At 39.9% G+C, this 14,391-nt stretch overlaps 1 protein-coding gene across 6 annotated transcripts in view; it reads left to right on the top strand.

Annotated features, from left to right (window-relative positions):
* Positions 1–14,391, top strand: part of Arhgap24 (Rho GTPase activating protein 24) — a 391,351-nt gene that overhangs the window by 260,309 nt on the left and 116,651 nt on the right. Inside the window, exon 1 of one of the 6 annotated variants that reach the window (XM_075942981.1) lies at positions 10,493–10,694. The exons of the other annotated variants lie outside the window; for them this stretch is intronic. The gene's annotated coding sequence lies outside the window, so the exon portion shown is untranslated. Of the gene's footprint in view, positions 1–10,492; positions 10,695–14,391 lie in introns of those variants that run through there. 6 annotated transcript variants of the gene reach the window in all.

Raw genomic sequence — 14,391 nt, 5'->3', positions numbered from 1 at the left:
TGTGTGTGTGGTGTAGTGTTTTCTCACTCCTCTGTCAGGGAACACTCAGACAAAGTCTCTTAGTTCTTGTGAATCATGCCAGAGCACACATGTGAGAGCAGACACCGCTTTGATTTCCATTGGACATATTCCCAGAAGTAGGATTGCTGGATCATATCATAGTTCTATTTTGAGTTCTTTGATGAAACCCCATGCTGTGTCCCGACATGGCTGTACCAATCTACACTCCAATCAACAGTGTACAAGGGCATCCTTTCCCCACGCCTTTGCCAGCACTTACTATAATCTGTCTTTCTGACAAAAGCCATACCAGGAGATCTGAGGTGATGGCCCACTTGTGGTTTGATCTGTCCTTTGCTGACAATTGGCAATGCTGGACGCTGCTCCACATAGCTGTTGGCCATCGTGTGCCTTCTGAGAAATGTCTCTGCATATCCCTGGCTTTTACTGCTGGTCAGTGAACTCTCTGACATATCTGGATATTAACCCATAATTAGTTATGTTTTGTAAGTATTTTCTCCCATTCTCTAGGTGGTCTCTGTACTGTTAATTGTTTTTGTTTGCTTTAGCCCCATTTTTTTTTTATTTTACTTTACTGTCTGTACTTTGGGAATCATTTTCCAGGACAAGGTCAAGTTAACGTCCACATGGTTTACTATACCGTTTCCCAGTTTCAGCCTTACTTTTGGCTTCACTTACTTTTTGTGTATGGGGTGGGTGGGGTTTAATTTAATATTTCTGCATGTGTAATCTCCAGTGTTCTGTGTCCAGCAGAACCCTTAAGCAGGAAATAACACTGGACTGTGGCTAGGAAAGGACCTGATAAGGCATATGGACATTTGTGGAATTATTAATTTGATAAATGCCAGATAAAATGGCATGGCAGTTTTCCAACATAATTTATTTGCAGGATTGATAACTGTACTAATGATAACATTTTAAAGCAAGAATTAGCAGCAGAGTGAGGATGAGTCTGCCAATGCAGTGGCTTCTAGAGATTATTTAACCTAAAATTTTCCCTTTTATCCAGGGTCCTGGAGTCAGTTTGTGGTATGTTTGAATTGGAATTTTAGCTGGTTTAATGATGCTCTAAGTTAGAAGGTTCTGTATCTGGTGTCCCGTCCTCCCAGCTTTTGGAGTCTCTATCCCTCTTTATTTTTAGTTATTAAAATGTCACTGATACTGTGCCAGAATAATACTGATTTTCATTAAGACATTTTTTTTCCTTACATTTATGTTTGCTGTTTCTCTGATAGGCCTTGCTGTGCCCCAGGCTATCCTAGTACTTCCTAAGTAGCTCATACCCTGGAACTCCCTCTGTAGCCCAGGCTATACAAGACCTTGTCTCAGAAAACCAAATCAAACCTGCTACTGTCTCCTCACTGGGGTTAGAGCTGTCCAGTTCAGTTACCCCTGGCTCCATTGCTTTCTTCTTCCTAGTTTTCTCCGTGACACAGTGGGTCACAGCTGCATTCTAACCCTCGTCCTTGAGGAGAATTGTCTCCTTTCTTTCATGCTTTTCCTTTCAGTGTTGGACACTGACCCTAGACTCACTGTGGGCTGCTTGAATGCCATGTGGCTGAGCTCCCATACCACTACTCCTCACCCCTTCCTGATGGACACTCTCATGGGCCTGTGGAAAAAAGTGGTTATCAGATGAGTTTTTGAGCATGATTGTTTTGCTATTTTGGAAAGTGCAGCCCTAATGGCTTTCTCTCTCTCTCTCTCTCTCTCTCTCTCTCTCTATATATATATATATATATATATATATATATATATATATATATATGTGTGTGTGTGTGTGTGTGTGTGTGTGTGTGTGTGTATGTATATATATGTATGTATATGTATATATGTATGTATATATACACACATATATATATGCTTATAGATTTAGCAGCCTCTCATGTTTCTATTCTTGAATTTACACATAAATACAGATATGAGTTGATGGTCCTATATCATAGCACATGCCTAGCGTGGCCTGGCCATCAATGTCAGGTTTTGGTAAAGCCATTATGTTATCTGGAGTTTCTGTCCTACCCAGTTCCTACAATCATTAAGTCCCAAAGGAATCACACAGAGGTCTACATTAGGTTATAAACTGATTGGCCCATTAGCTCAGGCTTCTTATTAACTCTTATAACTTATATTAGCCCATTATTCTAGTATATGTTAGCCACATGGCTCGGTACATTTTTCAGCAGGGCAGTCACATCTTGCTTCTTCTGTGGCAGGGTCACACTGAAGACAAGACGTCCTTCTTCCAAGAATTCATTGACCCACCTCTACTTCCTGTCTGGTTGTCCCACCTATACTTCCTGCCTGGCTACTGACCAATCAGCGTTTATTTAAAATATAATTGACAGAATACACACCATTCTCCCAAGCTACCAGTACAATGCAAGCCTCAACCACTTTGGTGCAGTCTCTCATTGATGCCAGTTTCTTAGGTTCTCAGAGTACCTGTCCTTCCTACATCTGCAAAGCTCCTAACCAGCAGTTGATGAGATAGAAGTGGAGACGGTGTGACAGGCCCTGGCTGCTCAGCTGAGATATGAGAGAGTCCCACTCATTTCTATTCCCACCCCTTTTCTACCTTTGCTGTTGGTTCTGACTGGTGGATTTCCCGATTTTCCCGATTCCCCTTACCATAACTTGAATTGGTAGAGGAAACAGTGGTGGATAAGAACATTATTATTAATGTAAACTTTTGCTGTATTGATAGGTTTTTCTGCATATGTAGATTTTATTTCTTAAAACAGACCACTATTTACTATTTTTTCACTTTGTATTTTACTATGTAATCACAGAGCTAAAATGAGGTCTTGTTGACTATTATTTTAACACAAAATGGAGATCAGTAGCCAGGCAGGAAGTATAGGTGGGACAATGACCTAAATTCATTTTCATTGTTGCTTTATGTTTTCTAGTATAAATTATGTAAGCACCAAAATAGCAATTTTGAAATGCCTATTAAAAAATGGGGCTGTAGCCCAGTAGGAGAGACCAGGCCTTCCATGTATGTGGCCAAGGGGTCCAGCTGCAAACACCAAAACTCCGAAAGTGAACCATGAAGAAGCTCAAACATGGCTTTATAGCAAATGGATGGTTTGTGCATGCAAACAGTCCTGTTATGAACTATGATTATGGGAGATTTTATTGGTCAGGTACTTTGAAACCTTCGTAGGATCTGTACATGGGCCTTAGGAAACTGATGGCAAAGGCTTCTCCACAGGTGGTAATGAGTATCAAATTTTATTTACATGTTTTATTTGTATAAATATCTATCCTTGTTCTAGTATTAAAAATAAATTCAATTTTTGTTTGTGAACAAATTTAGAGCGGTTGCACACAGAAAGTTGGCATATTGGTTAAGGCATCCATGGAATTTAATGACAATTAGTGGTAAGTAGCCAGTCTGTTTGCCACAAACAAATGCTTTATCATTAATGTAGGCTATTTATTCCACAAGTCTTAAGAATATACTTTCACACCGTGCTCCTTTATCTATAGAAATTTGTTCTAAAAGAACACTTTGAGCATAACACCTAACAGAAAATGGAACTGTTCTCAGCTGTGTAACAGTATTAAGCTTTATCAGAAGCCTGGAAGAAATCGAGTCACACCATCAATAGTGAAATATAGAAACTATATCACATTGGCCCCCAATAATGAAATGTAGAACTGTATCCCATTAATGCCCAAAATGCTGTAAATGCTTTGAAATAACAAATGCTTATTTTTAACCTTTTTTAAACTTTAAGTATATCTTACAATATCTCATTTTAAGATTATGGGTATGAAAATGCTTATAAAATATTTCAGGGGAAGGAGCAGAAACTACAACTGCATTGTTACAATTTTATCTCTGAAACTCTACACATGTGTCCATACAAAAGGGTTGGAATACACATATGTAATATACATGTGTATGCATGTCTTTGCAGGAAATTCAATAGATCATACAGATAACATTTAGGAAATTCAGTAATAGTTTTTTTTCAAAGTCAAGATACTCATATACAAATATATTCACAGAGAAAGCTCTTACCTTTCATACAGGAGGCACGATACGATTGTCTCATTGTATGCATTAAGCTAAATCATAGCACTATCTTCCACTCTATATAGTACCATCCAAAAACTAATTTTTGAGTATTATTTTTATAAAAATGTTTAATTGGAATGTTTTATTTTTTAATGAACAACAATGAAGCTTAGCAGAACATTACCTCGTTCCAAATAAATGTGACATAACTGTACTCACTTGTTACTTATTTTTAATAACTAAATGTAATGTCTGAATTATAGAATAATAATAGTGTCGGTGCATACCTTTGCTTACCTACAGGCCCTAGGGAGGGTATAACATGAGCATAAGTGTTTTCTGCTTTTATTAATAGTATTGTTATATTGTCAGGTTGTTATATTGAAAATATGAAGTGTTTCCTCTTTGAGTTTCTTCTCAATGGTAACAGGGTATGGTCAAACCCAGTTACATTTGTATTGCGTGTCCACAGGGCACATCCCTTTCTTTTGAAATGGTGTGTGTTACTAAGGAAGCTCTTTCTTCATGTAAGCATGTTAGAAAAATGTATTTGTATTTAACAGGGCAACCCATTGCTATAAATTAACTCTTGAAAAGTAAAATGCTTAATTTGTGTGAGTTTTGTTCTGGTTATTTGTCCAGTCTTTCAAATATTGTTTCAACAGACTAAAAAAATCAGTGAATAGGTGAATTAACATTAGGTTTAGTCTAAATATTCTGACTTGGTGCCAAGATTTTTAATTTAAAGACTTTTCTGTCCAAGAAACATAGACATACCAGATCCACACTTGCTTTTTCGTTAACAGGCTGTTGTTGGTTAAGGTACCTAACCCCAATTCCTCTGCCACCTACTTCCTGGTCACATCAAAGACCTGGGAAAGTACTTAAAAAAAGCACAAATAAATCCAAAGTAGCATCACACATGCCCTCTCCCCTTCTCTCTGCTCTCCACACGTGCCCTGTCCCCCAAAAGCCTGATCTCCACAAGAACATTCATGTTGCCATTATTGAGGTCACTTGAATGTGCTAGACCAGCAGGGCCTCTTAGGTGATAGTAGATTTGTTTTGGATCATATTTGCATTGATAACTCACTATACCCCTTCTGGTCATAGGCGGTGGCCTCAAAACTGTGTCTGTGTTTTCATGAATGCACGTCATGCTCTTGACGGTTGTGCCATGTCCATTCTCTCCCTGATGGAATGTGCACACATATACTCAGGCTTGCATTTTCCTGCATTGTTTGGTCTAGACTAAAATTCACCTGGCTGATGATGGTGCACACCTTTAATCCCAGGACTTGGGAGGCAGAGGCAGGCAGATCTCTGTTGAGCTCCAAGTCAACCTGGTCTACAGAGCAAGTTCCAAGAGAGTTAGGGTTACATAGACAAACCCTGCCAAAAAAAAAACAAAAAAAAAAAAAACCAGAAAAATCAAAATCACTGAACCCCAAGCTGATCTGTATTTTTCTTTGTAGTGTTGAGAATTTTGTTAATAATGCTCACGAATAATTTGATACAGGTGTTACAATTCTTGGTAGCTATGTTTTAGGACTAACCTTTTCCACTTGCAGAGATTAAAAGCATGACAAAGTCACTTTGTCAAAAAATACATTTTAAAAATTATCCCCACATCATTCCCTACAGTTGCGGTTCTCTTTCTTCTCTCGTCCTCCTCTCTCTGTGTGTAATTATTATGTAGAAGTCAGTGTAGGACATTTACAAAAACAAACGTCAAATGGAAAATAAAATTTCTATTGTTTCATTACAAAGAGTTAAATGCTACTAACATTGTAAAGCATTTCAGATTTTTTTCTGTACTGTTAATTATTAATTATAATTATAGTGATTCATTATTAAATCATGTACTATGCAATACATACAATAGAGCACACTATACATACATTATAATTTGCAATGTAAAAGATGTGTTTTTGAAAATCTTAACATAGTTCTGTAGCTGCAATCCTGACTGCATTTTGGCAACTGGCTGCATGTTGAGAACTAGATGCCTTGAGTTCCATATTTTAGAAGATTTACCCTCAAGGTTCCGCTTGCTGAAGAACAGTTATAGTCCCCTTGCACATCAGCTTCCTTAACGAGCCCTGAACACAGCATGTAATTGGAAAATCATCTGGTCTCTAATCTTCTGGTGCAGGCAGGCTCCTGGTTCCTTCAGAGAATGACCTGTGGTGGCATATTCTCTGTGTGTGGTAGAAGTGATGGGGAGGATTACACTATACAGATATTCCTTTATAAATATTATAAATATGTTCCAAGTATTGAATTGGGCAGTACAATGGCTTAAACACACTGTCCTGTACTCTATGTTCATTTTTAACTTTCTGAACCAAGAAACAATTAATTTGTGTCAATGGATTTTATTTAAATAATCATTTGAATAGATGCTACTTTTTAATAATTATGACTGTAACTGTTTTCTCCTCCTTTATTTGGGAAAACATGTTTTTAGACATGATAAAAAATTTCTATTTGACGTATGTTGTGTATGTCATGATAGGCTTCACAGCACATTAGCTTAGAAAAACTCAGCTTTTCAGGGAAATCTGCTATCTCCAGACTAAGCGCTAAAGTAAATATTTTAAGTTCAACAGCAATGCCAGAAACCCCAGGAAGGGGAGGGTTCTTCACTGATGCCAGTAACTGGATACTTAAGATGCCACTAGTTTTGTTGTTGCTGTGGTTGCTTGGTTGGATGGTTTTGTGTTTTGAGACAGCTTCCTTCTTTAGCCAGGCTGTCTTCAAACTCACAATGTAGCCAAGAAAGCCCTTAAATGCCTGATCTTCCTGTCTCTTTCTCCCAAGGCTAGCATTACAGACATGCACTGAGCACCTGGCAATGTGTTGTTCCTTAATTCAGAACTTAACTTTAAAAGAAAAGCTTAAATGAAAATCCTTGTGTTGGTCTTTTTCTCTACAATTGATTTCCTTGTCATTTATTTGCATCATTGTATTATTGCTGCCTTAGCCAATGGCCAAGAAAGATAAGGATGGCTCCTGCCTGTAGTGGCAGCACCTGAAACAGCATACTGCTGCTGTTACAAGATCTTCAAATGTTCAGCCTTCTTGGTTAGGTTAGGAAAGACAGCGAAGCCTGGATTCATGAAAGCTGTTGGGCAGAATGCTTTGCAGATGGGGATTTCAAAGTCAGAGACATTGTATCAGCAGGCACACTCAGAGAAAACATTGTATCAACAAGCAAACTCAGAGAAAACATTGTATCAGCAAGCACATTCAAAGAAACATTGCATCACTAGGTACACTCAGAGAAAACATTGTATCATCAGACAACCTCAGAGAAAACATTGTATCAGCAAGCACATTCAGAGAAACATTGTATCACCAGGCACACTCAGTGAAGTTGCAACCTGTGTGGAACAGGATGAAGGGTAGAAACAACCTGTGGGGCATGGGAAGCTGGTAGAAACTGCACTTCCTGGTAGGAGACAACAGAGATACCCCTTAGCTGGGCCTGGCACTGAGCTAGCAGTATGAACACCCCAAAGAGAACTGTAGTTCAGAGCCCTGCTGCAGCAGCCTTTCAATGAATAAACTTGGCATTTCATTTACATCCTCAACCCACGATCCTGAAAATTTGGTTCTTCTAGTTCTACTCAGCACTACAATTGGATAAATAATAAATAGTCATCTTACACATAAATCAGGATGAGATTGCCTTCTTTTATTCTAAGGCAATCTTCAAGGTCTCATAATTTAAACACATTCAAACAAATAATGCATTTGTTGTATTTTGAAAGGAGAGGAGCATTTTATTATAGTAAAATGCCTAAACTTGTTTCTTTAATATGAAGACAGACAGGATCCTGCTTAAACAACAAAAAGAATACTGGCACATAATATCAAAACTGATGGGAATAGAGATGGCTCAGTGGTTCAAAGAAGGTATTGTTCTTGCAGAGAATCTGAATTTGTTGCCCAGCCCTCATGTTGGATACCTCAAAACCACATATAACTGCAGCTGCATCCTCTTACAGCCTCTGTGAGTACCCACACCCTATGGGCACATTCTGCTGAAAGAGATCTGGCACCCTCTTCTGGCCTCCACAGGAACCACACTCATATAGGCATGCACACATATACATAACTAAAAATTTAGCAAACCTTAAAAGCAAATTCTTTTTATGCATCTTACATCTAGTTCATTGCTGAAAAAAATCAAAATATATTTTCCTTCAAATCTGTGTGTTCCATAGACTTGCCTTGTACTTACAAGTGAAGAAATTTTCTTGTTAAGTTTCATCTCTGCCTTCTCACAGTATGAAAACAAAACTTCCTTCTCTTTCTGAGAAAGTTACAAGTTAACTCATTTGCCCAGACTATGGGGACTCTGGGTCATAAAGGACTTGGCTGTAATTTAAATTCCACTAATCACTAGTTAACAGTGTGCAGGCTAATTATTCTCACTGCTGAAGGGGATAATAGAAGCTGCCTCATAGGGTTATTATGAGAATTAATGGAGGTAGCATTCCTTCCTTAAGCCTCCCAGGCCTGTGTTTTTCATATAACACAGATGAAGCCACATTGTCTGCGCCTTTTCTGCTCTTCACCTGCCTCCCTCCTCTGTGTCTCCCACAACCTGACTTCTAAATAATGCAGAAGTAACTGCAGGAACACCAGCGTTACTGCCCAGATGCACGTGCTACGGAATTAACTCAGCGGTGAACTTAGCATTCCATCTCCAACCTTTCCCCTCCACTAATCGTCTTCTCCAGCCCACACCAGCGAGAGTCCACCAGCGAGAGTCCACCAGCGCACTGGGTTGACAGTGAGGCCAGTTATGCACGTGGGCAATCCAGCAGAGTTTCGACTTCTCTGCTTCACTCTTCCCCCTAAGCCTAGATGGAGCCCATGTTGCTCACAATTCACTCACTCCAGCCGTGGGCCATACGGCGACTGCCATCAGGACCTGCCACAAAGAGGACAGTGGTTCAATAAAATCCTTAACTCTATTTAGAGCCACTTGAAGCAATCACTTTCTATAAGCCAAGGAGTCCTAAAAAAAAAAAGAGACATCAATTCACAGGCCACAACACTCAGCAGGGCAATCGGAGGGAGGAAGGAGGCAACTAACTGCCCTTTCCCCAGGATTCCACAATGTACAAAGCATTTTTACCCACACATTGTTCCATCCCCACCCCCAACCCCATCCTAAAAAGTAGACAAAGCACATGCTGGCAGCAAGGACTGATGCCTAGGAGGATAAATACACAGCAGGTGAGGAGCAGAATTTGGAGGAGGGGGGAAGTGGCTAAAGGGCAGAGCTAGCCTCTCGTCCATGCAATCATCCTATAGTTTGGTAAATAATTATTTGCCTGTGGGGAAAACCATGTCACTAAGAAGAAAAAATTGTTTCACAAAACATTCAAAAGCCTAAAATTTTCCTCCTTCACTCACTTCAGAGAAAATAAAAATAGGAGAACTAAAAATTTGAAACCAGCAATTGAGAATCATCTACAACAATAATTGTATCAGTCTGGAGCGAACATGTACATGTTATAGATAGAAAGGCCTTCTGGAAGCCTCCCAGTATTGAAATATGTGTGTAAGTCAAGACCGCTCTTGAAGAGGAATGGCAAGAATTTTTACGAGAAATTTTAAATTCATCTGTCAGCTTTATAAAAGCCCACATCATTACTGCTTCTTCAGCGTGGGTGATTGCTGCATAATTCCAGCATGCACCTCAAATAAAGATTCGATATGAGATAGTATGAACCAAAAATATTTTTCTCTTAAAAGTACTATTTGATACGGGCAAATGTTTTAATTGTATCAGATTCCTCTTAAACATTGTTACCTTAAAGATATCAGCAAAACCTTAATGGCTTGAAATCGTAAAAAGGTGGCTTCTATTTAATGAGTGTAACTGCACTGGTGCCTGCCATTGGTATGTGCTATGTGTGTGTGTGTGTGTGTGTGTGTGTGTGCATGTGTGTGTGTGTGCATGTGTGTGTGTGCGTGTGCGTGTGCGTGTGTGTGTGTGTGTGTGTGTGTGTGTGTGTGAAGGCGAGGGGGGGCGAGAGGAAGGGAGGAGGAGAGGGAGGAAGGGAAGAGAGAGAGACAGGGAGGGAGGGAGGAGGGGAGAGAGAGGGAGAAGGAGGGAGGAAGAGAGAGAGAGAGAGAGAGAGAGAGAGAGAGAGAGAGAGAGAGAGAGAGAGAGAATTGCTTGAAGCATGCCTCTGGGTTGGCTGATTGGCTCTATGCCATTTAAGAATCTCAGCTTCACTGTTCTCTGACCTCCTATTGTCCCAGTTCTGATTTATGGGACTTAGCCTCTCTCCAAAGGCAAGGTGTCTGGAGTTTAGGGTCCTTGCTTCACAGCCCCTCCCCTTCCCCCGTGCCCTCCCCCTTGCTTGGGTTCACCTTCTCGTAACCTTGCAGAACTCAGCATTTTTCACCTGGGCTCAATAGCCGGAGAGTCCACTGGAGCTGAGACCAAGCCATGGTTTCCATTCCTGGGTGATGGAGTCATGGGAGAAACTGCAATGAGCAAACATAGTGGGACCTGAGCCGGCTGGAGTGTGCGCTAAGCCGCTCAAGACAGAGCAGCTGCTCAGTCTTCCAGCCTGCATCTGCCACTGACCACTGAAGTGTGTGTTTGTGCAAGGTGAGAGCGGGGCTTTTCCTTAATTTGGAGACAAATTGCCGGGTATTGCTGTTGATTATGCTTGATAATTTGGGGGGATGTGTATCACTGACAAACCTAGGTTGTTGACTGTGGGGGCTCTGTTTGTGCCCTGGTTCGTCTTCAAAGTCCAAACAGCTCCCCCGCCTTAAGTGTCTGAATCATGGCAACAAACTGAACGTAGAGCTGCTCTCTGTCCCTGCAGCGTGATCGTTTCGTGGTCTCCTCAGTTCTTTCCTTAATGGCTGCTGCCAAGTGTCGCGCTGTCCTTATACAGATTCCCAGTGCTAACTGGAAGGCATGCTTTAGATAGAGGTCTGAATTACTATTTTTAAAGTTCATGGTGTGATGTATTCTTTGTTTGCCCACATGCTAAGCACCGAAACTTTCTAGAGTCTCTCTGATGATCTAAAAACAGAAGCAGTGCGGGGCTTCTGTGCATTTGCTTCTCAAAATAAAGTTTCTACTTGGCCATGTGTGTGGGTGTGCATATGTGCGTGTGTGTGCGTGCATGCGTGCGTATGTGTGTGAAAATATCTCAGAACCAAAAAAAATTCAATAACATTTTCCTTCTGATATGCTTCTATCTTAACAGCATATACACTGTTTTTATAAGCACATTTAAATTGTACAGCCTTAGGTTTTGTGCCTACTAAGTAACGCAGATACTGTAGTAGCTTGTGAAAGTATATGGGAACATAATACACACTCCCCCTGAGTTTTAACAACAGGAATTAACCCATATTCTTGGGTAAACAGATGGCCCTTAATCCTTAGCCACTGCAGCATGCTAGCTACCACACCAAACCTGTAAAATTATACACACACACACACACACACACACACACACACACACATATATATATGGTTTCTTAGTGACTAAATAAGTAGATAGGATATTTTTCATTCATGAATCACATCTCAGAAAGGGGGAATGTATAGTATTCAGGGTTTGTTTAAGTAGGATTAGAAAACAATGCGGGATGCTATTGAGTTTAAGTGGGGAAAGAGACACTGTACTAAATTAAATCACGTGTGGAGGAGCAGTGCAGGACCCCACAGCCTCAGACGTTAATTTCTAATGAAAGAGCAACACCATGCCTAAGGGAATCCAGAGTCAGCAGAAATGTGGCCCAGAAAAAGTTTAGTAAAATATGCTGTCAACTTGAAGAATGCACTTGTCTGTACTAATTCTGACACGAAAAATAAAAACAATAAACACAATACTTTAAACTGTTTGTTTAAAATTAGTTTACATGTAGGTAGACTCTGAAAATGAACACAGTCCATATATTTAACTAAAATTCAGTGCATTTAAACTTATTTTAAAACAATCAACAAATAATATAGAATATTAAAATTGTGCATGCTGCCTTAGCCAGTTTAGCAGGAATGTTTGGAGGCCCAGCTGGAATGTCACCTGTTTTCACATACATACAGATTGTTTAGTACCTTGGCCTCTCTGCTCATGGCTTCCTGCTTTCAGAATCTGTGTAAGACCCTGGGAACCTGACTCTACCACCTGCACGATTTCCATGTGAGTTGGAACAATAGGATCCGCGTCACAGTCATGGGTGAGGAGTGCAGAGGCCTGATAGTCACAGAACTCCTTAGTAGAATTTGGGGCTATAAGTGTTTTGAAACTAAGTAGAAGCAGGTGGGGCTACAGACATTTCTTGCATGTCTGATTAAAAGACCTTTCTTTTTTATTATTTATTCTTTTGGAGGCAGAGCTTCATAATGGTCAGGATAACCTCAGACTTGCTTTGGAACAGAGGGCAGTTTTGAACTTGGATTCTTCCAGCTTCCACCTCCGGAGTGATAGGATCACAGACATATAACACCATATTTTCTTTATGCAGTTTTGAAGTTAAAACCCAGGGCTTCTTGCACACTAGAAAACATTTTAGCAACTGGCCCGCATCCTTAGCTTCTTGTCTTTAATATTATGTTCAATGGCTTCTAAGAAAAAGGAAATGGCAGTTACCAAAAGATATACCTAGATTGTAGTTCTGATTATCCTTGGTCATGACAGGAGGTACCCAAGGAACTGATTGTTCTTTATCCTAATGCCTGGGATCACAGCTGCAGTTTGTGTTTTTGCTTTTTTCTGAAGTTTGGCATATTTGTATATGTATGACATTTTTTGGGTATAGATCTCAGGTCTAGATATGAAATTCATTTTGCTTTCATAGTGTTTTGGGAGGTAATTCCATACAAACTCTGAAGGGCTGTGCTGTGACTGCAGTTTGCCATGGGAGGTCGTGGCTGAAATTTCCCACTATGGTAGTGGGATGGTCTTCGAGAAGCTAGACTGTAGGGCACTTTGTAGTGAAGGTTTAGAAATTGAGGGTTTGGAAATTTAAGGTGTATATCTATGTATTATTATCAATATAATTCCTGTTTAAATATTTGAATTACTGTACTAGCATAGGTTTAAAAAAGGACACATCTTGTCCTACACACAATTTTTAAGAAAATACTAATTATCAATGAAAAGCAAATTGTATGTAATAACTCAAACATTCTCCTCAATTTGCAGTTCCAGAAGTCATAGAGTCTGGGGCATAGATCTGTGACATAGAACCTCCTCAGCACATGTAAAGTGTGTGTTTACTCCCCGAGACCCACCACTACACACACAGACTTTTACTAGCAAAGGGTCATCAAAACAGTGCAATTACAACTTCATAATATTTTCACGGAGCATAGGTATTCTTCACAAAGAAAGCATTGCCAAGTACCCAATGGTATATTGGGCTTTAAGAGGATGTCCAAAAATTTTAATTTAGTATTTTTTAAATCAATGAAAATATGCTTTTATTATCCTCTTTTGATGAAATATTTTAGAGATCATTATGCTTTGTGCATTTGTATAATGATGAAGTATTGAAAAAGTATGGGGAGTCCATCTCTTTCAGCTCTTGGCATCCTGCAAAATGGTGCCTCTGACAGGGATCTTCAGAGCATGCCAGCGTGTCCAGAGATATTATTTTGTAGTTATAAAGTATCATATTCTGTTGTTTCTAAGTTTTCTTATGAATCTAAAAAATGGGGAGTCAATAAGAGTATCAACCAAGGACTCACTTGGAAAAGAAAAATAAGTGTCTGATACACAAAATAAATCTAAAGGAGTCAAAGACATAAAATATGAAGCCGGGAGTATTGTAGAGCAGGAAGGAGTGTGTGCCTACTTGCACATGGTAGGTGCTGTACCAATGTCTCTGAGCTGCCTTGAGCAGGATTGTGAGAGGCATTCTACTGTAGCAGGAAAGAGGGGTCCAACACGGCCTTCAATGCTGACAGGCTTCGGGAACAAACAATGACAGAATCCTTACAGTATGTTTTATACTAGAACCACACACATGTTTGGTAAAAATCCAGAGTGTTTCCTTGCTCATACTGTTGCTTCCCAAGTGTGGGTTTTGCCTGACGTCTCACAGAGAGATGTTTGCAGGATTCTGATCTGGAATTCTTGTTGGTGGGGCAATGGAATGAGGAGTTATGATTTGTGCTTGGATGCTCCATTGTTGTCAGGCTGGACTGCACTGAATCCCCAGTGATCAAGGGGAGACCAAGCTGGTGAACAGGAGGTCTTCAGCTGGGAAAGGTTTCTTTCATCTGAGCCTGTCATTTCTTATCTCTCACTTCCTGTTCTTCTGGCTAGTGTCTTTATCCT

This window comes from Microtus pennsylvanicus, chromosome 12 (genome assembly GCF_037038515.1).
Source record: "Microtus pennsylvanicus isolate mMicPen1 chromosome 12, mMicPen1.hap1, whole genome shotgun sequence".
Classification (NCBI taxonomy): domain Eukaryota; kingdom Metazoa; phylum Chordata; class Mammalia; order Rodentia; family Cricetidae; genus Microtus; species Microtus pennsylvanicus.
The sequence above is the reverse complement of the archived record's forward strand: the minus strand, read 5'-3'. Positions and strand labels throughout refer to the sequence as shown.